The 27,581-nt window shown below is 48.5% G+C and overlaps 2 long non-coding RNA genes across 2 annotated transcripts in view; one reads left to right on the forward strand and one right to left on the reverse strand.

Annotated features, from left to right (window-relative positions):
• Positions 1-5,128: 5,128 nt before the first annotated feature.
• Positions 5,129-8,297, reverse strand: LOC128096867 (uncharacterized). Its single transcript, XR_008213761.1, has 3 exons — positions 7,953-8,297; positions 6,618-7,525; positions 5,129-6,483 (listed from the first exon to the last, which is right to left on the reverse strand). It is a non-coding gene; the product is annotated as an uncharacterized LOC128096867 (long non-coding RNA).
• A 12,479-nt stretch (positions 8,298-20,776) lies between these two features.
• Positions 20,777-27,581, forward strand: part of LOC128097319 (uncharacterized) — a 31,422-nt gene continuing 24,617 nt past the window's right edge. Inside the window, exon 1 of the long non-coding RNA XR_008213838.1 lies at positions 20,777-21,220. This is a non-coding gene — a long non-coding RNA (uncharacterized LOC128097319). The remainder of the gene's footprint in view (positions 21,221-27,581) is intronic.

Genomic DNA, 27,581 nt, shown 5'->3' on the forward strand with positions numbered 1-27,581 from the left:
ACCTGCAGAATTCTCCAGAGTGACCTGGGAAGGAATCAGGTTCTGTCTAAAAACACAAATGCAGTTTGAGACAGATGTGTGAACAGCATGGAGCTAATTGGAAAGCGGCTAGCCCACATTCAGAGAATAGTCTGATTCCTTTATCATTAAAAAATGCATTTATTTGTGTGGGTTCTTGGCTTGCCTGTATGTCTGTGCACAGTGTATGCAATGCCCCCAGAGGCCAGAAGAGGGTACAGGATTGCCTGAGGTTGGAGTTACCGGCAGTTGTGAGCTGCCACGTACTGGGAACCAAACCCAGGTCCTCTGCAGGAGCAGTGTGGGCTCTGAACCGCTGAGCATCCAGCCCCAGGAACCGACTTTGCTCACACTTTCTGCCTCTTCCTCCCTCTTACTCTCTTCTAGGCTTCCTTACCTTCATCCTGGTGGGCTGCTTGGGTCAGCGCTTCCTCAAGGCCCACAGAAAACACTCCTGCATCCTATGTCATTACCCCACCCCACCGCTTCCACTTGCTGGTCCCTGGGGGCCCCAGCCGGTGCAGCTGCCCTTCACCTTCCCTCCTTCCAACTTCAGGACCTCCTGCTCTTAAAGCCAACAGCAGTCACTGGGCCCTGTGCTCCTGGTGTACTGCCACATCTTTCAATGGCTTCTTCCCACCGTCTTATGCAGGATAGTCTCACCCAGCGTCTCCCTCCTAGCCTTGCCGCTCTCCACTGTGGGCAGTCACCAGTACAGACATCTCTTGGCCAGCTCTGCCCAGGCGCTCTGCATTGGAACATCACTGGCCTCTGCGGGCTTGCTCTCTGCTTCAAGACCTTGGCGGGAATTGAAGCGGGAGCGGTTCCTTTGTAACATCTTGTTTTGTTTCTACTTGCTGAGGGCAGGAGCCCGCAGGTAGTTTTAATGGCACAGGATGTCTCCTTTGGCTTCCTGGTGTTCCAGGCGTTCCCCACACCTGATAGTTACACCTGAGGAGAGAAGGGTGGCAGGTGGCACAAGCCTACCGGTGGCTTTAGGTTCACCTCATGGTCATACACGGTTGCTGTTGTTCCAAATATTGTGCCCACAGTCAAGACAGACACAGGTAAAAGAGGATCTTCCAGCCCATTTATTCATTTGTTTATTTTAGGGGGAACACGTGTGTAGAGGCCAGAGGTCAACATCTGTGTCTCCTTCAATCATCCTCCACCTTATTTTTTGTGTGTATGTAGTTGTGTGTGCACATGTGTGTGGGTGCATGTTTACATGTGTGCATGAGAGTGTGGAAGCCAGAGTCAGTATCAGGCCTTCCTCCATTACTCGCCATCTTATTTTTTGAGGCAGAATCTCTCACTGAACTTAGAGCTCACGATCAGTCTAGACTGGCTGGTGGCAGCTCTAGGTAGCCTCCAGTTTGCGCCTCCCCAGAGTCGCTATTGCGGGTACGTGGTGTCCGGCTTTTCCACGTAGGTTCCGGGAGATGGAACTCGGGTCTCCTGCTCGCGTGGCAAATGCTTTAGCTGTCTCCCCAGCCTCCTCTGGTCTGTCTCTATGGAAGAAGAGGAAAGCCCCTTCTAGGATCTTTGGTAGGACTTGGCCAGGTGGACTTGGCTTTCCCAGCCTCTCAGTGGGGATGGGCAAGGGAGGAGGAGGTAGAGAGATGATGTGCTTGTTTGTTGAGCAACACGTCAATCTCATTGGACGACCCACAGGAACCAGGCTGGAGATGCTCCCTGGGCACCCTTTCCCATCGTCATTACCACCCTCCTTGTCTTTATCAACGAGTGTTAAGGAGTTCTCATGTACGATGCCCGTGGGACGCCCCGTGGGACGCCCCGTGGGACGCCCCGTGGGATGTACTGAACACAGGCAGGCGCCGCTCTATTCTGAAGAGTGTTTCCTTTTCTTGTCGAGCCTCTGTGTGGACACGTTTGTAAGCTCCACTGTTGCGTTGGGTGTTGCTGTGGTGGGATTTCAGCCTTGGCTCCGGAAATCCAGATAGCACTGAGCAATCACAGGGGTAGGACGAGGCGTGCAAGATTAGACACGTCAGCAGGACAGTCTCTGAAATACCTGCTGAATACTTGAGGTCTCTTGGATGCCAACTCCCGTTTCATGGAAACTGAACTCTGGTTTCAGTTATTCTATGCAGACCTTTCTAGACAGATTTTTTTTTTTGGTAGTTACCATTTTTGATTTTGAGAAAGAGTTTCACTGTCACCCAGTTTGGCCTCAAACAGACATCCTCCTGCCTCAGCCTCCTAAGTGCTGAAATTACGTGTGTGGGCCACTGCATTCACTGCAGAGCTCTTCTGGCTTTGCACTGGTTCTAACTAATTGATTGATGAGTTAATTAGAGACACTGTCTTGCTGTGTGGCCTCTGACAGACATACTTCCTATGTAGCCCAGGTGGGTCTCAAACTTTTACCTCTCCTTTCTGCTTCCAGGATGCTAACTGGGATGCATGCCCAGTTCCTTCCCATATTCCCAGTTAGTAAGTGGAGCAAAAGGAGAGAGGCAAGATGGCTCAGTGGGTAGAGGCTTTTGCCTTGCGAGCCTGGCCACCTGAGCTTGATCCTTAGGACCTGTATACAGATGGGCGAGACAAACCACACCTAGTTGTCCTCTGACCTGTACATGCATACCTGCACCTCCCAACAATAGCAGACAAACAAATAAAATAGCATAGAAAGGAGAGGAGGGGCGGCGGGAAGCTTAGCTTTTCAGTGTGAGGTGAGCTCACCCACAACTCAGCTCCACTCTACTCTTCTTATGGTGAACGTAGCACAGACTTGTGTACCCAAGTGAGTCAGGCTCTCTCTGTGCCTTAATTTACTCATCGACGCCGTAGAGGCTGAGAAGAGCTTTCCTGCTGATGGTGTCGGTAAGTAGAGCCAGCGAGACAGCTCAGGGGTAAAGGTGCTGATGCCAAGCCTGAACACCCTGGCTCGGGCTCCAGGACTCTCAGGCTAGGAGGAGGACACTGACTCCTACAAGGTACCCTCTGATGTCCACATGCGCACTGTGGCTTGTGTGTGCCCACACATGCACACAAACACATACTCACATAATAAATTTGAAAATGTCATTTAATGGGGGATGCGTTAGGGGGAAAGGCTGAGGGGTGGGAGGAGGGAGGAAAGGGGGATCTGAGGTTGGTATGTAAAATGAAAGAAAAAAAAAGAAAATGTCATTTAAAAGTTATTCTATTTAAGCAAAATATTGTTTTTATTTTATCACAGCTTTTCTTACAATACTATTTTAAATATTTAATATTAAATGTTATTTTATTTATAATAAAAGTATTATTATTAATAAATTATGAAACTCATTCAAAATGCAACTTTTTGAATTTTTTTTTTTGCTTTGCTTTATGCTCCCCACCTCACTGCCACTCTTAGGATGCTTTCCTTGTTAATAAACTAAAAGAAAGAAAGGAAAAAACCCTAACTTCTTAAAAATATATGAAAATCACTACATCTAGACAATGGAATTATTATGCATTGCTACAGCAAAGTCAGAGGTCCAGCCATGAAAAAATGAGGAGGAAGCCAGGTGTGATGGCAGACGCCTTTGACCCCAGAACTTGGGAGGCAGAGGCAGGCAGATCTCTGCGATTTTGGGGCCAGTCTGGTCTACATAGTGAGTTCTAGGTCAGCCAAGACTACACAGTAAGACTTTGTCTTAAAAAGAGAGAAGATAAGGTAAAGAAGATGAAAGACACACGTTACTAGCGGCAGAAGCCGGTCTGGAAAGGATACTCACTGTCTAATCCCTACTCTGACTTTCTGGAACAGACACAACTGTGGAAACAGATTAGGAGTGGCCAGGGTTGGGACAGAGCCTCAGCTCACACAAGTTATTGGTCATTGAAACTCCCTTGTAGGATAAAATAAAAGCAGAAGTACGTTATTCATGGACTGTGCAACTCTGACGTGTAGAGACTTCAGGTGGTAACAGTGTGGCCGCATGGTTTCGTGGGCAAGGGATGTCCCAGCAGGTGCAGGGTGTTGATGGCCAGGGTGGCTGTGTGCGGGGTGGGTAATCGAAATTGCTACTGTCCGCTCCATTTGCCTGTGACCCTGAAAGTGCTCTAGGTGGCAAGGAGTGCTTCCCTAGAGTGTATGAAGTCCTAGGCTCCACCCCCAGCACCACATCACATCAACCCTATGTGGTGGTACATGCCTGTAACACCAGCACTTGGGAGGTAGAGGAAGATAGATCCAGAAGTTCAGGGTCACCCTCAGCCACATAGCGATAGAGTTGGAGGTCAGCCTGGGATACATGAGACCCTCCCTCCCCTCAAAAAGTCAACTTGACTTAAGTGTGTTTGTACACAGATGAGGGAAAGTGGATGATGGAGACAGAGGGCTAGGTCCACTGTCTTAGAAAAGTCCCGTTTTGTCCCCAAGGCCTGCCAACCAATTTTCTCCATGTTTGAAGAGGACCTGGGACAGCAGAGGAGGGACAGCATGGGTGTTCTTACAAGGACACCGTTTTTCTTGACTTCTTCTTCTCAGCCTCCAGGTCTGTGGGCAGCTGAGGGCTCCCCTCTCCTCCCACTGGCAGAGAACAGGGCCAGGTCAGCAGCGTACACCAATCCTTAGACACAGGGAGTGTTATTTAGTCTAGAAATTCACAAAGGAAATATCTGCTTGCACGTGAAAAATCTCTGGAATGTCTCTGCGAGACCACCGTGAAGAGCCCCATGCACAGCCCACAACCACAGCCTTGTTCGAGCTGGGCACCACAGCCAGTCCAGGCACCTGGTGGCCCTGCTATGTCATTCAGTCACCCTTGCTCTTCGGAGCCCCCAAGGGTGAGAGGCTGGGCAGGAAGAGGGAAGGAGACCTGGAGAAATGGAGGGAGATCTGGGATGCTGAGCCGGAGTCCTCTAACACTTCTGACTGTTTTCCCTGTCTCGTCTCTTCCTCCCCCCTCCCCTTCTTGCTCCCCAGTCTTGGTTCTATTTAGACAGGGTCTTCTGTAACAGCCCAGGGTGACCTTGAACTCCTGGTCCTCCTGCTTCTGCTTTCTCAGTGCTGGGGTGACAGCTGGTGCCACTGCGTACAACCCCTGCCTGTCTTTAACTGGTCTCTCCAAGTTTCCTTTCTTTTTTCAAGTTTTCTAAAAAATACGCTTCTTTAGTGTGTGTGTGTGTGTGTGTGTGTGTGTGTGTGTGTGTGTGTGTGTAGAGGTCAGAGGACAACTGGACAACTTGCGGTCGTATGTGGCAATCAGAGAACAACTTGTGGGACTCGGTTCGCTCCTTCTACTCTGTGTGGGTCCTGGGAATTGAACTCGGATCTCCAGGTTTGAGGGCAAGGGCCTTACCTGCAGAGCCGTTTCAGGGTTTCCTTCCTTTCTCGGGACCTGCTTTTCCAGCTGCCACTGAAGGTTACGGGCCTGGGTTTATTTAGACAGGCATGATGGGATACCGAGCACTGGGTGAGTGTATCTGGCTTTCTCTCTGATATGACAACAGGGACACTCCTCGTCCAGTCTCCTGGCCCCTCTGTCCCAAACCCTATCCTCCTTCGTAGGGTCATCTAGTCTTTACTTGAGATCAGTTTCAGCAATAGAGGCAAAAGCTCTGGCCTTGCTGTTTTTTTATAATGGTCTTTCCTTTCTAGTTAGAATGCAGAGTGAAACTGCCTGGACGCGGAAAAGGGGACTGATGTTGGGAAAGAAGCCCAGGGCTCCAGGGCACCCACTGGAAACCAAGAAATGTTCAAGCACCAGGTGTGAGGACTGTAAATAGAACGTTGCTTACAGTGCACTTAGAATAACAGCAGCTGCTCTCTGAGGACGGCCTTTTTCAGAGGCTAACATTTAACTTCCAGACAATTCCAGGCAGTCTCAACATCACATGAGTTCACTGGGGCAAGCATAGCCTCGTGGCCCATTTTGTCCACGCATCTCAAATTTCGAGTTTAAGAGCTGATTTCCTAAGAACTATGCTAAACCTCTCACATTCCAATGTGCGTGTACACACACACACACACACACACACACACACACACACACACACACACATATCACAACCATTGTTTTTCAAAATATAGCCTTACTTGGGAATGTTAGGACATCAAACCCTTAAAAAGCCGGACAGTTTGCTTTCAAAAGACTTGATGGGGCAAATTTCAGACCTCTTGATTTTTTTTTTCCAATGTCTTTGCTTCTAGTTCATTTCTGCAATCAGGCTGGCAGCAGCTGGATGCGGCTAAGGTCACACAACGAAGGACTCATAGATGCCGAGTCTGGCCCTGCAGCCACTCAGATCTGGAAATATTTTCCCTTCAAAACAGTCAATTTGCTGGTCCTAAATGAAAGGCCAGGCAGGGCCTCTCAGACTGCAGACCTGGTCGCCCGCTTAGCAGCTCTGTTAAGGAGTCGGGGAGAGGGCACAGCATCACAGATGTGTTTCTTCCCTGGGGCAGGATCAATGGGCCGGAGAGGGCCAGGACACCCTGTTTCCCCGGATGGCCTCACTTGCCTGCACCTGTTGGGAAAACAGTCCCACACCAAGCCAGAGGAGCGGTGAGGTGGAGAGAGAGAGGCACACTGATGGACGTGGTCCTTAACCACTCTGCAAATCTCCAAGAAAGCAGAAGACACAGGCTGCCTTGAACTTACCAACTTAGGCCTTTGAAGTAGAACAAACTCCTCAACTGTTGAAAACCTCTCGCAGAAGCGCCCAGAGTCTAGGCCAGTGCCTGGTGTGTGGAGCTGCTGTGCCAGGCCGTGCTGGGCATTAAACTGTGAAGTAGTGGGGAGGATAGAAACTCCCTGCCCAGGCCGAGCTGGCATGAAGCGGGTGGTGGAGGTGCAGATGGGGAAAGAAAAAAACAATATTCGCGATTCAAAATAGTGATCAAAGCAAAAGGAAGTTCTCTGGGAGAGAGTACGAGAGGAAGGACTCTGTGGTAAGGGAACATTCACGTAAGTGCTGAGGACAAGAAACGAGATGGGTGGATGACCCCTCAAAGTACTACAGGGGCAGGGAGCAGCCTGGGCCACGGCCCCAACAGAAGGGTGTTTGTGTGTGTTTGGTGTGTGCAAACTTCAGCAGGGCTGTGTGCATTGACATAGGCAAGCTGGCAGAGGACAATGGCCACGAGGCTGAAGAGGTCAAAGGCACAAGCCTTGTCTAGGGCTCACTAGAGTTTGAAACACATCCCCCCAAATCACGCGTTGGAAATTTGACCTTCAATGCCGAAGTGTCAGAGGGTGGGATAGTCCAAGTTTTGAGACAGGATCTTGCTACGAGGCCCACGCTGACCTTAAATGCACAATCCTCCTTTCTCAACCTCCTAAATTCTGGGGTTACAGGAGTGTCTCACCACATCCAGTTAGAGTAGGGTTTTTAAGAGTGATTAGGTTATGAGTGTTCCTCCCTCATGGATGGATTAATGCTGTCACTGGGAGATTGGGTACTTTTAAAATGGAATCCAGAGGAATCTGGGCCAGGCAGGGTGGCACGCGCCTTTGATGCTAGCGCTTGGAAAGCAGATATCTGCCAGCCAGGACTACAGAGTGAGACCCTGAAAAAGAAGGAGAAGAAGAAGGACGGTCCGAGCGCTGTCTGTGTCTCTCCTTGACTATTTTATTTAGACAAGGTCTAGTGTATCCCAGGCTGCCTCAGACTTACTGTGTAGCCAGTGGTCCTCCTGCCTCTGCACTCTGAGTGCTCGGACTACAGGCCTGGTACTGGGGTCCCATCCCAGGTTTTGAGCATGATAGGCAAGTGATGTCCCAACCCAGCCCAATGGGTGCCCTTTAAAAGAGGTACATTTCAAACCTTTTGAGCTTTTGTGTTTGTTCTTGTCTCTGTGGGGCACAGGCAGAAAGGACACTCTGGCCTGTGGGACTTCTTTACCTTTGGAGGTGGCTTCCAAGACACTGAGTCACTCTCCTACCACCCATGTAGAGCTATCCTGAAAAAAAAAAAAAAACCAAAAATAAACCTACCCTGTTTCCTGCAGTTCTGCAGCTCCTGAGGGGGTGGCCAGGAGCACAGTGTGGCGACACCAAAGAGACAGGCTGCAGCAGGAAGCACTGTGTGTGGGAAACTTGGCTGTGACTTCATTATGCGGAGGCTGCATCAGGCTGGGGTCTGCTTCTCCAGGGAGCAGACACAGAGTCAGACCCCAGAAACATGCAGGGGTGTGGCTAAACCAACTGAGCCGCAAGCTGGCTGCCCTAAGGCTAATACCCGAGGGTGGAATTGTAACCTGGACGTGGTCTGATGACCAGTCTCCGCGCCTGAGCCCCAGCTGTGCTGGGAACTGACCTCATTCATGAAGTAAACACTGAATCAGATACCAGTGGGCCTAACCCTGGTGGGGTGGAAACAGCTCAGATCTTTTCATAATTACGAAGCGGCCAATTGCACTTGGCGAGAGCCCCTCGAAAGATGTCAATTGGAATGAGTTCATGAGTGTCTCTTGCCAGCTTCGTCGGAAGCCAATCGCCTTGCTCTGGTTGAAATGATTTGTATTAAAATGTTTTACTTGCATTGTAGTTCGGAGACTCCAAATATCGTCCTGGGAAGCTGTGCAGGCTAGCAACTGGAAGACCGTACTGGGAACCCACCGGTTGCCGCTGAGTCCTGGCCACATCTGTAGCTGTGTGTCCCCAGATGTTCCTGGGACAGGGGCCGTAGAGCGTAGGCCTGTCTCATGATGATGTAGTCCAGGCTGGGATCTGGGGCCCGGTGTTGGTATATCCTGCTTTTCGGTCATAGACACCCGCTGTAGATGTCCACACTCCCCTTGGTTCGTCAGAGGCTGTGGGCTATTCATGCTCTTCATTCCCTTACTCATTCTGTGTGTTTTGTTCAGGAGATGAGAGCTGGTCTGTGCTTCACTGTGTATCTGAGGCCACTTTGCATGCACTTTCATAATCTGGGAGAGAAATAATTTCTTTTGTTTTAAAGATTTATTTTAAAAAATTGTATTCGTGTACAAGTTACCTCAGAGGCCAGAAGACGTCACCGAGTCCCTTGGGAGCGAGAGTTATGGGTGGTTGTAAGCTGCCCATCATGGGTGCTGGGAACCAAACTTGGGTTCTCTGCAAGAGCAGTATGTGCCCTTAACCCCTGAGCTATCTCTCCAGCCCTGAGAAATAATTCCTAATTATTCCTTCCTGTGGGATGCTGTCATTCAGTCAGGCCTGCAGCTTGGAGCCAGACTGCTTGAGTTCAGCCCTACCTTTTGTAAGAAGGGTGGGCTTGGGCGGGCCACTCTCTTCTGTGCCTGGGGACTAAAGGGTTAATTCACACACAGCATGTAGAGCTCTTCCAGGGCACAGCCGAACATTGAACAGGCATGATTAGCCTCGGTCACAGTCTGCTTGTCTGCTGTGACAAACTATCACAGACTGAGGAATTGATAAACGTTAGAAATCCGTTTCTCCTAGTCCTGGGAGCAGGGAATCGGAGGTCAGAGTGCAGCATTTGACTCTGCTGCAAGCCTTCCTGCTGCTTCCCAACGAGACAGGAGGCGGGAGGGAGAGGACATCTAACGCAGGTCCTCCAGGCCTTCTCTATGGCCTCTGATGACTCCACTGCCTCCCAAAGGCCTTACCACACCGCAGGGGTAAATCTCACGTGACTTTTAGGAGGGACACTGTCCCTCAGGGCAGGGCAACCTTCTTTATTGCCACTGCCACCAGTGAACTAGAACAGACACAATAAAGGAATGTTGGACAGACATCTTGTACTGCTAAGTATACAAGGTGGCTGTCCGCACCACGTGTCCAGTCTTTGGACATTGCAGCATGATGTTGCCACCTGCAACTGAGTCATGAAAACAAGCAAGCAGACAAAAGTGACCAGAAAAACAGCATGTTTTGAGCAAGTTTACAATGTTGCTTTAGACAGCACTTCTAGCTATCCCGGGCCATTTGAGGCCTCAGATTGCACACTTCACTGCAAGCCAGTAACTGCTTTCCAGGTATCATGATAAGAATCCAAAAGACAGGGCTGGAGAGATGACTCAGCAGTTAGGGTCATTGGCTGCTCTTCAGAGGACCCAGGTTCAGTTCCCAGCACCCACATAGCAGCTCACCACTGTCTGTAACTCAAGCTCCAGGGGATCTGACACCCTCGTGTGGCTTCTGTGGGCACCAGGCATACACCAGGTATGCACATACATACATTTAGGCCAAACATTCAAATACATAAAATAGGAATAAATAATTTAAAAAAGAAGAAGCCAAGAGACCAGCGTGATGGTGCCATTATGTCAGCTAAATCAGGAACCTAATTTCCCCCCTAATTCTCGGTCTGTTATATGGAGTGAATGTTTCCTGTTCTTCCCCGAGAATAATCGTGTCTGGCCTTGATACTGAAGTAACTCAGGGTGCAAAACCACATGGGATGATATTGTTGACACAGAATGACAATAGTATTGTCTCATACAGGGCTGTGGAAGCTGTTTTGTCACGACTTCTCGTGGTTTCAATTGCTTGTTGGCCTCAAAAAGACCTTTCTCTCCCTCAGATGAAACCATTTGACAAGGCTTCACTTTGTAGCCCAGGCTGGCCTTGAACTTTCAGCTTCCCAAGTGCTAGCATTACAGGCATGAACCACCACTCCCATTTCCCTTTGCACCTTTCTCCCATCATCCTGACCCCTGTCCGCCCGGAAGAGAGGAGGTATTCCCAGAGGCTTTCTCATCCATGATTTGCACGAGGGCTTAGGACGGACAAGCCTTGGCAAGGTTACTGATATGTCAGGGTGCTGTGAGGAACCATGAAGGCCAAAGGCAACAAAGCTGGATTTGTTGGAATGTTTATTTTTGAGGCAGGATCTCATGTATCTCAGGCTGTCCTCAAACTCTAATGTCTTTGTCAGGGTCTCTATTGCTGTGAAGAACAAAGCAACTTGGGCAGGAAAGGGTTTGTTTGGCTTACACTTCCATATTGTAGTCCATCACTGGAGGAAGTCAGGGCAGGAACTCAAAACAGCAGGAACCTGGAGGCAGGAGCTGATGCAGAGGCTATGGAGGGGTCCTGCTTACTGGCTTGCTCCCTATGGCTTGCTCAATCTGTTTTCTTAGAGAACCCAGGACCATCAGCCCAGCGATGGCCACACCCATCAGCCCAGGCCACCGTGGACTGGGCCCTCCCACATCAATCACTGAGAAAGTGCTCTACAGGCTTTCCCACAGCCTGGTCTTTGGAGGCGTCTTCTCAATTGACGCTCCCTCCTCTCAGGTGACTACAGCCTGTGTCAAAGGGACATAAACTAGCCAGCACATCCACATAGCCGAAGACAGCCCTGAACTTCTGCTCCCGCTGCGTCCCCTCCCCAGGACTGGCAACTGTACCATCACTCCCAGTTCATGCAGTGCTGGGGATCCAACCCAGGGCCTTCTGAATGCTGGGTAAGCATCCTAACAACTAAGCCATATCCTCACAAAGTAAAATTTTAAAATCACAAGTGAGACCAATGAAAGGTCAGTGAGTTTAGGGTTGATTCTAGGCAAAAGTCAAGTGCCTGGTTGGCTGGCATACAGAAGGGTGATGATAGGGTCGATGTGTCGATGCTGATGCCCACAGGGATGCCTTTATAGTTTTTTTTTTTTTTCGAGACAGGATTTCTCTGTTGTAGTTTTGGTGCCTGTCCTGGAATTCATCCCGTAGACCAGGCTGGCCTCAAACTCACAGAGATCTGCCTGCCTCTGCCTCCGGAGTGCTGGGATTAAAGTTGTGTGCCACCACCACCCCGCTGCCTTTATAGTTTTGCTAAGTGAAATGAATGTACTGTGCATCCATGATGCTCACAATAGTTTCACTACTCACGAAATTCCCATGGACCAAAAACAGTGACAGAAAGCCTCCTGAAGCTTGAGGCATATCTCCATGGAAGGTGACACCATGTCACAGAATTGGAATTTGTGCCCAGGCCCCATGTCCAAGGTAAAGGCTCCTTACATTACTGGGACTCTAGAACGTGGTGATGTGGAATTGTACCAACAGATGGGACAGTGTCAGTCCAAAGAATTCTCTAGCGACATGCCAAGAAATTCTGTCCTTGGCTTTAATCTCTTTAGCATTCTATCAACAACTTGGATGGGACCAAAGATAGCTGCTTATCGACTGTGCAAACAGCCTCAGACTGGGAAGGATGGCCAATCTGTTGGAATTGCAACACTGAGATCCAAAATTATCTCAACGGGAAGGAATGTTCGGTTAATCCCAACGAGATAAAATTGAACAGGAATACATGCAAGGTCCCGCATTTAGCTCTAAAACTTGACTGAAGAAGTGTAGGAAGTGTCTGGAAAGGAGTCCAGTTTCACTGGTAATCAAAGAAATGCAAATGAAAGCAGCCACGAGATAACCATTTCCCTTTATCAGATTGGCAGTGATTAAAAGGAGGAGAATTCCTGGAGTTGTTGGGGCGGGGGAAGACTACACGCGATCTTGTCAGTTGCTCATGGGCTTGCACACCAGAGCACCCTCTCTGGAAGGTAATTAGGAAACTTGCAGCAAGCAGAAAGTCTTTTCCCTGAAAGTCTCATTTATAGAAATGCATCTAAAGACAAGCTGGGAAAGATTTATGTACCAAGATATTCCTCAAAAGCACCATTAAGAAAAGAAAACTATTTTGGAAGAGGGAGAGGCGTTCAGTTTGGGAACAGAGGACATGGAGGCTGTAGAAGGGTACCACAGAGCTACTGCCAAATGCTCCACGCCTTGCAGAGACAGTCAGCATCCCTGTAGAGCCAAGTGAGCCCGGTGGGATTTAGGAGACATCTCTTTGGCTGAACAACACAAAGCACATTCCATAAGTTAATTCTATCTCGAATCAGGATGATTGCCTTGGACACTTTTCTGTCAAGGGGATGAAGGGGACTGTAAGAAACATTAAACACGATTTTTTTTTCTATCAAATACTGTAAAACTTGTGTTTGTGACAAGGAATTAAAATTTTTGTGTATCACCAGGTGGTGGTGGCTCACACCTTTAATTCCAGCACTTGGGAGGCAGAGGCAGGTGTAGTTCTGAGTTCAAGGCCAGCCTGGTCTACGGAATGAGTTTTAGGACACCCAGGGCTACACACAAAGAAACCCTGTCTTGAACGCGCCCCCCCCCCCCCGAAAAAAATAAAAGAAATTGTATCTCCCCCACCTGTATGCCAATGTTTCTATGCCCCCACCCAGAAAAACCTTTGTATACACAAAAGTCTTGCTACATTCTCCAAACTTAAGGGACCTAAGTGGACAACCCTTCTGCTTTCATTGTGTGCCAATTTTTAAATTAGCCAATTGTGAAGACTGTGAGGTAAGATCCCAGTCAATGGTGAACAGATCCAGCCACCACCGGAAGTCCCAGTGCCTTGCTCTCTAGCTTTTGTGAATAACCGCACCTCTTAGGTAAGAGTAGTTTGTCAAGACATGTCACTACCGTCTCTCTTTGAGACCTAAAACTTATTTCTAACAGGGACAGCCAGAGTTTTGTTTCTGTTTTTTCCCATGTAGCTGAGAATGACCTTGATATTCTGATGTTCCTGCCTCAGCCTCCCAAGTCCTGAATTATAGGCATGCATTTCACCCCCAGATTTATGGGGTGCTTAGGATCAAACTTAGGACTCTGTGCATGGTAGGTAAACACTCTACCAACTGAGCTACATGACCAGCCCAAGAATTTCTTAGCTATTGGGCTGAAATGCTTGTATGGTCTTTCTAACAGGAGCAGGCACCGAGACATTTCTGTGTGAAATGGCTTGAAGTAGAGCTGTCAATCAAGGTGTGGGGATAGGGGAGAGGCTAGGTGAGAGTTCACAAGAGGCCACACATCTGGACACTTTATTTTATTGATGGAATGAGAAGACTTCTACTGCCCCGAAGCACTAGGAGCCTGCAGAAGGTAACCCCCGTCTCTTATTCCTGCCCCTGATCTTTTAGGAGGTCTTCTGCGTATCAGCACCATGACAGTAAACCTAGTTATTCACCCCTGTGGTTTTGTGATGGGACCTGGGCATCAGGGTTAGGTCATTGGTGGTATCTCTTGATATGGAAATCTGGTCTTTCCTTTGTTGAGTACATGTTTAGATCTGTTACCCCAACTTGTCAGGTTGTAGATTATCTGGATGGGGCATAGGCTTGAGTCTTGGGGTAATTCAGAGTTGATGTTAAAATGGAAAATCAGTAGCAGTTCTGGCTTAGCTGACTTGGTGTAGATTCTAAGCCTAGAAGATATCTGCTGAGTGAGAAGATTCTCATAGCCAAGCGTTGGGAGTCTGAAAGAAATGCTAAGACTTCTCAAGCAGTGGAGGTGGGTAGAGTTGGCAGTGTGAGTCTGGGGTACCTACCTGGGGCGAGGGGCCAGAGAGCAGGTTGTGGGGAATAGGTGGATCAGATGGTAATGTGAACCTGGGGTCCCCACCTGGAGTTGAGGGGCTAGAGGATGGGCAAAGAATCCAGGCTTTGGTGATGGGTGGGTGAGTGATGAGAATTGTCTTAGTTAGGGTTTCTATTGCTGTGAACAGACACCATGACTACGGAGACTCTTATAAAGGAAACATTTAATTGGGGGTGGCTGTAAGCCCCTCAAGCCACATGAGTGGCCAAGCCCCTCCCCCGAGGACCTCTAACTGCCAGGTTCCACTTACAGAATACTCTAACTGCCCTAACTGCTGGAACCTGCCCCCACTCTACAGAGAAAAAAGCCCATTCTTTGGACATGAAATCCCACATATCTCCACTCTGGAAAGCTCCACCCCGAAAAGTTCCACCTCATTCCCAAGAAAACTCTATATAAGCCCTGTATCCTGCTCAGTTTGCTGCTGTTTCTCAATCAAGCAGAGGCAGCCAGTCTTCTGTTTTTTCCCTCCAATAAAGTTCTCGTGTGAGGTTTGCTGTGTGGTGTGACTTTGTGGTATTTCTTGGCTCCCGGCTGCCAGGATACCTTTCCATTAAAGCTGTAATGCTTGCAGTGGCTCACTTAAGTTTCAGAGGTTTAGTCCATTATCATCATGGTGGGAACATGGCGGTGTGTAGGCAGATGTGGTGCTGGCTGCATCTTGATCAGAAGGCAAACAGGAAGTGGACTGTGACGCTGGGAGTGGCTTGAGCATAGGAGACCTCAAAGCCCACCCCATGACGACACACGTCCTCCAACAAAGCTACACCTATTCCAACAAGGCCACATCTCCTAATAGTGCCACTCCCTCCGGGGGCCACTTTCTTTTAAACCACCACAAGAATCTAGGATCCTTACCTGGAGTGGGGAAGCCACAGGGCAGTCTGTGGCAGATAGGTAGATTGTGATGAGAATCTAGAGTCCTTACCTGAAGAGGGGAAGCCAGAGGGCAGGCCATGGGGATGGGTGGAGCCACCATGACAGACAACCTAAGGGAGCCAGGTGGTGGTGGTGACTGAGCACCCACACACCTTTAATCCCAGCACTTGGAAGGCAGATGCAGGCAGATCTCTGTGAGATCTAGGCTTTTCCAGTCTATAGAGAGAGTTTCAGGACAGCCAGGGCTTCTCACAGAGAAACCCTTTCTCAAAAAAAAAAGAAAGAAAGAAAGAAAGAAAGAAAGAAAGAAAGAAAGAAAGAAAGAAAGAAAGAAAGAAAGAAAGAAAGAAAAGAAAGAAAGAGAGAAAGAAGAGAGCCTAAAGGAGCTGTTTAACTGAAACTAAAGCAAAGAAAACAAATAGAGGGTTAGAGACATGACCATGATTCAGTGGCAGAGCTTGCTCAGCATTCGCAAGGCTCTGGGTTCCATCCCCAGCATGACACACACACACACACACACACACACACACACACACACACACACACACACACACAGTGTTCCTCTCACATCCAGTCTCCCACTGTGTCTGGGCTTTCAGAAGACAGACACAGGGGCTCTTGCATTGTTCTAAACCTTCCCTCTTCAGGCAGAAAACACTTCAAACAACAGTGAAAGGTTTTGGGGGAGGGGAGTTCCAAGAGGGACACTGAGGCAGATTGCTGGGAAGTGAGTTTATTAGGAATGTTATTAGCAGCACAGACAGACAGAGAGACAAGAGGATGGCAGAGAAGGGAGCCTCTGGTCCACACCCTGCAGCTGCAGGCTCTGATTCCCAGGCAGGGGGCAGGGCATGGAGTAGGAGACAACATGTGTGGCCCTGTGAGCGAGGGAGGCTGCTGCAGATACTGTGGCCTAGGCAGAAGCTGGATTCTAGCGCTGCAATTCCACACAAGGTAGAGCCGTCCAGGAAGCTCTCCCTCTCCTTGTCCCTTCATGTCTACTTGCTTTTCCCGTATTGCACGTGTCATGCTTTGTAAACAAACATTTGTGTGACCATAGTGCAGCATCTGTCACAAGCTCCTCAATGCAGAGGTCCCGGGGAATGGGGAAGAACCTGCGTCCAGGGCTGCTGCTGTGGTGCTGGTAAAGCAGCTGCCTATTCAGGGAGGTCTTGAGATTGTAAAATGAAAAGCTGCGATAGTCACTGCTCATATTCAATAAGGAAAAGAAATGTTTCAAAGGTCACTGGCTTAGTTACTCTTCTATTGCCATGAGGAGATGACCAAAGCAACTCTTACAGTTTTGGAGGATAAGTCCATAATCATCATGCTGGGAAGCAGACAGGCACGGCACTGCAGCAGAAGCTGAGAGCTTTACATCCTGATCCACAGGCAACAGGCAGACAGAGACACTGGGTCAAAGGCCACCCTAGTGACACACCTCCTCCAACAAGGCCACATCTCCTAATCCTTCCCAAACAGTTTCATTCCCTAGTGACCAAGCTGTCAGCTATATGAGCCTGTGGAGGCCATTCTCATTCAAACCACCATAGCCACCATGAAGCAGCTAAGTGGCAAAGGAGGATGGGAACCCCTAAAGCTCATAGCCAGTTCTTACCCCTCCCATTTTGGAATTCATTTTCTCCACAGATCCTTCGGACCTAAGTTCTACAAAGGACCTGGGGTCAAGAGCCATGACACACTGTCAAAACCTTGCCTTTGTGTGGAGAGGGATCCAATAGGATACATACATTATATACGTCATATGTATTTTGTGTATATGAGTCACAGTCAGACTGGACATAAAAACCTTTTAACTAATGGTGGGCCTCATAGATGACCGTAGTCCATAAGCTTTAATTGCTCATCGTAGTTTGTGTGTGCATACTCTGTGATGTCTGAACAATGACAAAGTGGCCTAAAGATGAGTCTGTCAGATGTATTTCCTTCATATAGTGTCACATGACTCGTATGTGTGTGTGTGTGTGTGTGTGTGTGTGTGTGTGTGTGTGTGTGTGTGTGTAAGGGAATTAAATATAATGAACCAGAAGGGAACAGAATAGGAATGTGGGTTGGAGCCAATCAGATGTGCAATTTCACATCAGGCTGGGATATCCCTCAGTGGTAGTGTGTTTGACTAGCATGAACAAAGCCTTGGGCTCAGTCCCCAGCACCACAAAAATAAAATAATAAAATAAGGTTTTTTGTTTTATTAAACCAGAGAGATGGTTCAGTAAGTAAAGAGCACTGAATAAGCCTGAAAACCTAAGCTTAACCCCTGGAATCCATTGTGGAAGAAGATAACCAACTCCCCAGAGGTGTCCTCTGATCTGCACATATGTGTGGTGTCGTACACATGTACACACACAAACACACACATATACACACTCATACATATGCACACACACACGTACAAATGTCCAGCATGGCTGGAGCTAGAGGAGCACAGGGGATCAAGAACAAAGAGACCTGGCAATGTGCGTGGAGGCTGTCCATGACAAAATTTTTATTCCAAGCAAGATGGGCACCTCTGGAAAGATTTACACAGAGATGCTGCAGGATATGCCTTTGAGCAGAATTACTGGGGTTACATGAACATACATGGGGGGAAGGGATAGGGGTAAACATAGAAGCAGGACCATGATTTCCGTCCAGGTGAGAGACAAGGGTGGTGTCTTCTAAGTCTGTGTCAGGGAAAGTTGGTGTTTGAAGAATGACATCTACATCTGTGCTGGGGATCAGCCCCAGAGACTCACGAATGCTAGGCAAGTGCTTTCCCACTGAATTACACTCCAGCCTTGATTTCTGTATCTATTTTGAAGAAAAAGCCAATAGGATTTGCCAGCAGATGGGGTGTGGGATGAAGGAGCTGTCAAGGTTTGGAGCCTGAGTAGCATTCTAGGCTGGAGGAATATAGACCAGTCATCAGTATGAAAAATGGTCTTTATACACCAAAGTAGATGAGGCCATCATGAGGGCAAAGGAGGAAGGAAGCACAAAGATGAACTGTTACAGGTCTGTCTGATGTGTGCCACATCAGCTACGTTTAGAAGTCAGAGGAAAGAGTCGGAGCCAACAAGTGAGATGGAGGAGGACCAGGAATGGAGGAACAAAGTCAGGTGTGCCATGCCAAAAGCCGAGCACAGAAAATTTCACAAAGAGTTGTTGTGGAATAGTCTTTCTGTACACTGTGAAGATGTGTTGCTCTCACTGGCTTAACAAAGATCTAAATGGCCAATAGATAGGCAGGAAGAGGTTAGGTGGGACTTGCGAACAGGGAGAGAGCTCTGGGATGAAGAAGGGCTGAGTCGCCAAGAGACTCTGGGAGAAGGAAGATGAACATGCCATGTTAAAGAATGGTACCGAGCCATGTGACAGAATGTAGATAAGAAATATGGGTTAGTTTAAGTTGTTAGAACTCGTTAGTAACAAGCCTAAGCTATCAGCCAAGCACTTATTATTAATAATAAATCTCTGTGTGGTTATTTGGGAGCTGGCTGGTGGGACAGAAAATTATGCCTACAGAGAATATTCCTAAAGAGAAGAGAAGGCAAGAATGTAGAAGAGACAGAAGAGGGTTTAACTGAGTAGGAGGTGGAAGCTGGAAGAGCAATATAGGTATTTTCAAGGAGTCATGATAGCCAAGAAAATGATGGGGAGAGAAATGGGGTCACCAAAGAATGCTTTGGGGAGGTAGAAACAGCACATTTCCATCCTGAGAGGGAAATCCTGTCATGAAAACACTAAGGCTCCATGTTCTGTATGGTCTGGGGGATGATTCTGATAATTGTGCTCTCCATTCCGAATGAGTTTCTTAAGTACGGCAAGCCAAAGTAAAAGAGTAAACAGCAAACTATCATCAAATTGGTGCTCATATGTCTATCAGATCTAGGAGTTCCTGGTAGAGCTTTCTCTCCATGGCTGAACTCCCCAAGGCAGAATTTCTGGCTTCTCTCTCTCACTGCAGGCACTTTCATATCATGGGATAAACAATACTGGTGTTTGTTGGAAATGGTTTACCTTTCAGCTGTTTTCAAGGACATGATGCTTGACTGTTGGGCTTTTTTTGCTGTTATCCTTGTCATAGAGTTATGGGGTCAGCTCATCCCCTAAGTAAACACACAGAGGCTTATATTAATTAAAACTGTTGAGCCATTAACTCAGGCTTATGACTGACTAGCTCTTACACTTAAACTCAGTCCATTTCTGTTAATCTATATGTTGCCACATGTTCTGTGGCTTTACCTGTGTGCCATTACATGCTGCTCCCTGGATGGTGGGATGGAATCTCCTGACTCAGCCTTCCTCTTCCCAGAATTCTCCTCATCTGCTTATTCTGCCTATACTTCCTGCCTAGCTACTGGCCAATAAGCATTTTAATAAACCAGTGTACAAAAGCATTATTCCACAGCAGGCAGCAGGAAGAGAGAGAGAGACACTGGGCCTGGCTTGAGCTTTTGAAACCTCAAAGCCCCACCCCAGTGACACACTTCCTCTGATAAGGCCACACCTACTCTAACATCCTAATCCTTTCAAATAATGCCACTCCCTATGAGCCAATGGGGGCCATTTCCATTCAAACCATCACAGTCACCAGGGAGTGGAAAGAACCCTTCGATAGGATTAGAAGGATTAGGAGGTGTGGTCTTGTTGGAGGAAGGGTGTACTCAGGGTGGGCTCCGAAGTTTCAAAAACCCATGCCTGGCCCAGTGTTTCTCCCTGCTTCCTGTGTGTCAGGATGAAGAACTGTCAGCTATTTCTCCAGCACCATGTCTGCCTGTGTGCTGCCAGGCCGCCTCCCTCCCAAGGTTAAACCTCTGCAACTGCAAGCAAGCCCCCAGTTAAACACGTTCTTTGATGAAAGTGGCTGAGTCATGATGTCTCCTTCCAGCAACAGAGCAGTGGCTAAGACAGTAACTAACTAACCCGTGTCCTCTGCATGTGCAGGAAGTGCTCTCAACCACTGAGCCATCTCCCCAGCACCTAAAATCGTTTTTGTTTTTTTTTTTAAAGACAGTCTCATTGTCTAGACCAGACTGGTCTTAGACTCACAGAGATCAGCGAGCCTCTGTTTCCTGAGTACTGGGATTAGAGGCATGTGCCACCACACCCCTCACATAGATTTTGGTATTCTCAACCTGGGTCTGTAAGTTCCTGGAATCATCCTTACACTCTATGCAAAATAAGTCACCGTGGAACCTGAGCACAATGTGTCCTAAGGCAGTGGTTTCTCAACCTTCCTGATGCTGCGACCCTTTAACACAGTTCCTCATGTTGTGGGGGTCCCCAACTATAATATTATTTTTGTCGCTACTTCATAACTGTAATTTTGCTACTGTTATGAATCATAATGTATATATTTTATACTAGGATATCTGATGCTCGATTCCCCTTCAAGGGATCAAGACCCACAGGTTGAGAATCGGGGCCCTAGAAGCTCCAGCGGGCTTTTTGAATCTTCAGCTTTCCTGTCACGGGGGCGGGGTTAGACGCTTGCGTCATCTCCACGGCAACGACTTTGCTCCTGGCGCTTCCCGATGATGCCATCACCCCACGCCGCTTGGGTGACTTAAGCTTATCCTCAGGAGCGGGACTCCGCAGGTGTGAAAGAACATGGCCCGGGACACTGCGCATGTGCCGCCTCAGGTCGGTGCGCGCTGAGCTTCAGTTCGCAGTCTAGGGCGAGCGCGTCTGCTGAGGGGAGCTGACTCCTTTAATCTTAGCTGCAGAAATCACCCAAGATGCTGCAGCCTCTCTCTGGCTTGCTTTGAGCCGCCTGCGGGCGATACCCGATTAACTGATGAGTGCTCTGCTCATCTTATCGCTTCCATCTCTTGGCGCGCCTCCATCATGCCTAGCCCGTCTGACTGCTGGATGAATTCACAAATCACTGTTGCCAGCAAGCTTTCTTTTGCAGGCCGTCTTCCTAACGTGCTTCCTAACGTGTGGGCTGAGGAGAGCCACCGCCAGGCTTTCTAGAGTCACAGGTAACACTGAGAACCTTGGCTATGTAGTGGTCCTGGCAGGAATGAGGATATTCTAAAGAGACACTGGTGCCGGCCAGAGGGGGCCATTGTCTCCCAGAGAGAGAGTCCACACAGCTCTAACGCCTCGCAGATGGCCTTGCGGAAGAGACTGGAGAGGATCACGGGTGGGACCACACTTTCTTGGGGACTGCTTAGTTATGCATACCTCTCGCCTCTTGTTTAAACAGAAACCTCACGTTTGAACCCTCAAGATGGACTTAGAGGGTCACAGGACCTCTTTGTTCCTCTTGCCGATGTGGCCACGTTGAATGAATCTCCTTTTTCTGCTTTTCACTATTATTTGTTTCTGTAAGTGGCTTATTGAGAACAGGATGCTGAGTCTAGACTGTCAGGGCTGCCAGGACCCAGGCTCTGACTCTGACAGTGCCAGTAACAAAAGAGCATCCATTCTGTGTTGTGCATTTGTGCAGAGAGTGCTGTGTGTGTGTCTCCTGTTCGGTGGCACTGTCTCTGTCACAAATGATAGCGCAGTTGGTTGAGTAAGTCAAGAAATATTTATTGAGCACCAGCTGTGTGCTGGGCAGTTTATTTCTACTGAGCCGAAAAAGTGTCATCCAGGACCTGGCAGGGAGCTAGGAACTGACTTGCATTTGAATCTTAGCCCTACTTCTTCTTTTTTTTAAATTGAAAATAGATTATTTTTCATACAATATATTCTGATCTCACTTCCCCTCCTCCGGCCCCTTCCAGATCCTACCCATCCACCCAAATTCATACCCTTTTTTTTTCTCTCATTAGAAAAAAGAAACCAACCAGGTACATAAAAATAAAATAGAATTAAAACAAACAGACCAGAATAGGGACAACACACACACACACACACACAAAAAGCACAAGAAGCTGGGCGGTGGTGACGCACGCCTTTAATCCCAGCACTCGGGAGGCAGAGCCAGGCGGATCTCTGTGAATTCGAGGCCAGCCTGGGCTACCACGTGAGTCCCAGGAAAGGCGCAAAGCTACACAGAGAAACCCTGTCTCGAAAAACCAAAAAAAAAAAAAAAAAAAAAAAGCACAAGAAACACATACAGATGCAGAGACGCACACATCCACACACACAGAAATCCCATAAAAGTGCAAAATCAGAAGCTATAATATATAAGCAAAATACCTTCTACTTCTTACTTGCTGTGTGGTCCTGGGTGAGCTAAGACCCTCTCTGTATGTCAATTTCATGATTTTTAAACATTTCCATAATGTCTACCTCCTAAGGTTACTGGGAACTTTTCCATTTCCTTATATGTATTTCCTTCAAAAAATGGAAAGTGTTGTACATTCAAGGCCAGCCTGCTTTACATAGCAAGATGCAGGCCAGCCAGAGCTACATAATAAGGCCCTGTCTCAAAAAAAAAAAAAAAAAAAGAATAATAATAAAAAAAAACCAACTACCAAAAAACACCATCTCAAAAAAAAAGGAAGGGGGTGTGGGCCCCAACAAACCCAGTCCTTACAGGTGGCCGCCATCACTAAAGGGAAATCAGTCCCCTGTTCAGCACAGGGCTCCAGTGGTCACCCACAGATTCCCAAATTACCGTAAAAGCAGCTTTATCCAGACACTGCATTTTGTGAGTCTGCACAGGAGGCCAAGTTCTGTTTAGGCAGAGCGCCTCCCGCCTCATCTCCAGACAGTGGTGGCTTGAAAAACCACCTAAGTCCAGAAGCGAAAGAATGCCTTCCCTTTGCTTGCACGGTGACTTGCAGCTGACTATGGCTGGGAGTTGGAGGGTGGCCTGGAGCCTGGGTTGGGTCCTGCCTGGGATCCTCTCTGAGGAGCAGCCATGTGCTGTCAGGGTCTGGGAGCCCGTGTCTGACTCCTTGTCACCACAAGGCCTGTGGTTTCCAACTCTGTCTGCATCTGAGTCCCACTAACCAACAGCGGGAGAGAAAGCAGACGCGGACACAGGCAACCACACACAGGCACCCAGACGTGCGCAACCTTCAGAGGAAGTGGAGCACCAGATGTTCTGGGTTTCCTGTTCGATGCTTCCACAGCTGGTTGAGTCTGTGGCTGTGGTTTGTCTGTCTCGGGCTCATGTGAGAGACAAAAGCCGGGCTGACGGGAAACCTTCCCCCATCTCTGACTGATCAGTTACACAGAAATCTGGCAGATCAGAGATTTCCTGAAACACTCAGACCTGGACTCTCCCAGAAAGACCTCCAATCCCCCTGCCCCGAGGAGAAGCCACAGGCTGCTGGCTGGCCCTCTTAGGACCTGGGGACAATGGAAAACACTCTAAGCACGCCATTAATTTGGAGGGCCATTCCTGGTGAATAGAAGGAGGTCAAGGCCAGGTTGCTTCAGACTCCAGGCCAGAGCCTGGAATGGAGCAGACACTCGAAAAACACTCAACCATTGCAGGCAGGCATGGTAGTATATGCCTGTGGTCCCAGTACTCAGAAGGCTGAGGCAGGAGGATTGCTAGAACCCAGGAATTTGAGACCAGGTTTCAAGCAGCAAGACCCTGTTTCTGTACTAGAAGAGGGGCTGGGAGAACTTAGTGAGGGAAATTCTGGCAGCACACGAATGGGAACCCGGGTTTTTGCTCCCAGAACTCACATAAAGGCTGGGCATGATGGTGTGCACCTCTAACTCCACCACTGGGCCGATGGTGTGTGTAAGGGGGAGGATCCTAGAAGCTCACTGGCTACTCAGTCTAGCTGAAACAGTGAGTTTCAGGTTCACTGAGAGACTATCTCAATGAATGAAATACGATGGAGAAGCAATTGAGGAAAGACGTCTCAGTGTCAACCTCTGGCCTCCATATGCACCCACACAAGCAAGCACACACGTGCATACCACACACATCTGCATACACTACACACACACACCCACACACACGTGCATACACTACATACACACACACACACACACACACACACACACACACACACACACTCACATACATACACACCCCACTAAGTTACAAGTAATAAACCAAACCACTCAACATCTGGAGGAATAGATGAAGATAGGACATCTGTGTCTCAGAGTCAGCTCCAAATGCCCCGGCTTAGCACCACAGTTCGTTTGCAGCTTTGGATTTTAAGAGACAAGGGTTCGAGGTGGTGCTGTGCTGTTGGTCTCCTGAGTGCAAGCCATTGAGAGCCACGGGCCTGACTCTTAATCTGTGCAATCGATACTGCTTCCTAGGGGGTGCCAAGGTCTCTTGAGACGTGGTGCAAGTATTTGCTTGACACATTGTGCCCATAGCAGCTGCTCAGCAGTGCTGGCTCCCACCCTCTCCTAGCAACGCTGCAGTTTATCTAGGGAGAGGCTACAGAGCAAGCGGTGGGGCAGGCAACAGCTGGCATGATGGTTGCAGGACACCTGCCTGTGGCACAGGATATCCAGCAAGAGTACTATTGTCTGTGGGGGTGTCGTCGTGCCATTCTGGGTCTCTGGGCTCTATAGGAAGCTCCCAGTGACCTCCTCTGGCTGTGGAGGGAGGTTAGGATGGGGTGAGTGTGGCTCAGTGTCCTTACTAATCACCAGTGATTGTCTTTAGTTACTACAGCTACTGTTCAGTAAACGTTGGAACCCAGTGGCAGAGTCCCTTGCCAAGGGCCCCTCCTCCAGCAGGCCCTGTAGGCCTGTTCTTCTCCTGTACCCCTCTCAATGAGATGAGGTATCCACGACATTAGGATACTGCCTCAGTGTCGTCTCTGACATTTACCTGTGCAGTGTTGGGTGAGTTCACGTCTTCTGCCTCTGCTCTTCCTTTTAGTAAAATAATAAGCAAATGGTAGGGAAGCTGGGAAGATTAAATGATGTGTCCAAAGCATCCAGACACAGTAACATGGGAATATGTGAGCACACGGTAAAGGATAAATGACAATTAATTGCCTCAATTGGCCACATAGTGAGTTTGAGGCCCGCCTGGGATGCATGAAGCCCTATTTCAAAAAGATAAACTAGGTCCCTTCCGCCTGTCTCATATTCTCTGCACTGTTTAATGTTCACTGCTGCAAGGAAACACAAAGGAAGACACAGGATTGGGCCCAAGCCTCAGAGGTGTTCCAGAAATCACTGGGGCTCCTAGGTGTGAGCTGGAAACCACTCTTGGGGTGAAGGCTGTTGGCCAGAGGAAAAGGAAGTGGATTGTTTATTTTTCGTGTAAGCCGATCTCTCTCCCAGTGAATGATGTGGCAGACATCCCAGAGTGTGCCACAAGCTGAATCAGTCAGAGAATGTAAGGCAATTCTGCAGTAACAAACAGCCCCTGGGGCTGGGTGGCTAGACACATTAACAGACCCCCGCCCCGTTATAAGTTCCATTGGGTCAGCAGACAGTTTTCCTCCACAGCCTCCCTGAGGGAGCCAGTACATGTATGTGTGTGCATGTGCATGTCTGCAGAGGCCAGAAAAGGGTGTTGGATCCCCTGGTACTGGAGTTATAGGCAGTTGCGAGCCACCATGTGTATGCTGGGAAGAGGAGCTGGGTCCCTGGCAAGAGCACAGTGCTCTTAACCACTGAGCCATCTCTCCAGCCTCGGTCTGTTTTTTTTGAGATAGGTTCTCTGACTATTGAGGGCTCACCCATTACACTAGCCTGGTTAACCAGCAAGCCCCAGGGATCTCCGTCCTCACCTCTCCAGTGCTCAGACTCCAGGCGTGTGCCTGGCTTTTGCTGTGGGTTCTGGGGATTGAACTCAGGTCCTCAGGCTTGCAGGACAAGCACTTTGCTGACCTGGCTATCACCCTAGTCCTGGAAGCTATCCTTTCTGGAAAACCCTCTGCAGGGGCAGTGGCTGAGAAAAGGCAGTCGCAGGCAGATGGGGCGTTTGAGAACACACATCTCCCATACTTTATTGGCCAGACTCTTCGCAAACCACAGCAGGCACACACAGGGGGACGTGAACTTTCCCTGGGCATCATCTTTTCTACTCTCAAGATAGTTCCAGGAGTGAGGAGGACAGTTCGGCTGTGGCCCAGGCTGACCTGGAACTTGCTATGTAGTGTAGGCTGGCCTCCACTTTGAAATCCTCCTGCTTCAGCCTCCCAGGTGTTAGAATTACAGGTACATGTCACCACAGCTAGCTAAAAACTCTTGGTCTAGATTTCCAGCACAAGGATTGTTGGTTCTTAGAGAGAAAAGGAAAACTCTACCTTTGGGTAGTTCCTGCATTCTACATTCCAGGAGATTCTGACATTTTACTTATTTTAACATGTGTTTGTTGCATCCTCTTCCTCCTCTCCTTCCCTCCTCCACATTTTTCTTGCCTACCCTCAAGACATGAGGAGAAAGGCACTCTGTTTCAAGCAGTCCCCAAAGCCAGCCAAACACCTGGTCACCTCGCCTAGGCCTTCCAAGGAAGGGATGAACATTTCTCAGCATGCCAAGAAATGCACCAGGCCCTCTGAGCTCCTGTGGGTCTGGGCTAGGAGGTTGCCTGCCGAGAAAGCCCAGCTCGGGGCTACACAGAGCCCAAAGTCTTGTGCCTGGCCGCCCACCACTGCCATTGGTCCCGTGCTCTATACAGAGCTCAGCCAAAACCAATCTAGATATCTTCGAAAATGGAGAAGGCTGGACTGGAACCCTGCAATTTGGGGCAGCATGTTTTTTTTTAAATGGAGCACATAGCTTGGGAATTTGTCTTAAGAAATCTTTCATTCCTAGATTGTCAGTGGAGAAATGGAACTTATTTGTTTAACCTCGAATCAAGCCGCAACCCCCACTTCTGGGCTGCTTGCGAAGGGTTGTTTTAAAATAGCTGAACAAGCTGAAAAGCCTGGGCTGGCTTGCTGGAAGGCTCTGAGGCAAGCAGCCTGGCACAGGAAGCTCTTGATTTTTCCATAGAATGAGACTGGTAGAGGTTGAGGGCGAGAATTAAGGCGTGGGAGGGGAGGTGGACTGTCAGGGAGAGGAAAATATGGGCCACTCTTAGGTTCCATATTGGCTAGATTGTCTTTGTAGTTGGTTCAACCTTGGGTGGATCTGTCTCCTTGGGATTTGGGAATGGGAAGAGATCATGGCAGAATTTGTGTGTGTGTGTGTGTGTGTGTGTGTGTGTGTGTGTGGGTGTGTGTGTGGGTGTGTGTGTGTGAGAGAGAGAGATAGAGAGATACATGTTCGTGTGTGTATGATATATGTTCATGTATGTTAGACATGTGTTCATGTATATGTGATACATGTGCATGTATGTGTGCACACATGCACACACATATTCATGAAGGCCAGAGGCTAAAGTCCCATCACTCTCCATTTTTTTTTTTTGAGATAGGCTTTCTCACTGAACTTTGAACTTGGAGCTCATCAGTTTGCTAGACTGACTGCCAGTAAGTCCCTTTGTATGATAGTTTTTCT

Source organism: Peromyscus californicus, unplaced genomic scaffold, assembly GCF_007827085.1.
Source record: "Peromyscus californicus insignis strain IS unplaced genomic scaffold, ASM782708v3 Scaffold_5__1_contigs__length_169319896, whole genome shotgun sequence".
NCBI lineage: Eukaryota > Metazoa > Chordata > Mammalia > Rodentia > Cricetidae > Peromyscus > Peromyscus californicus.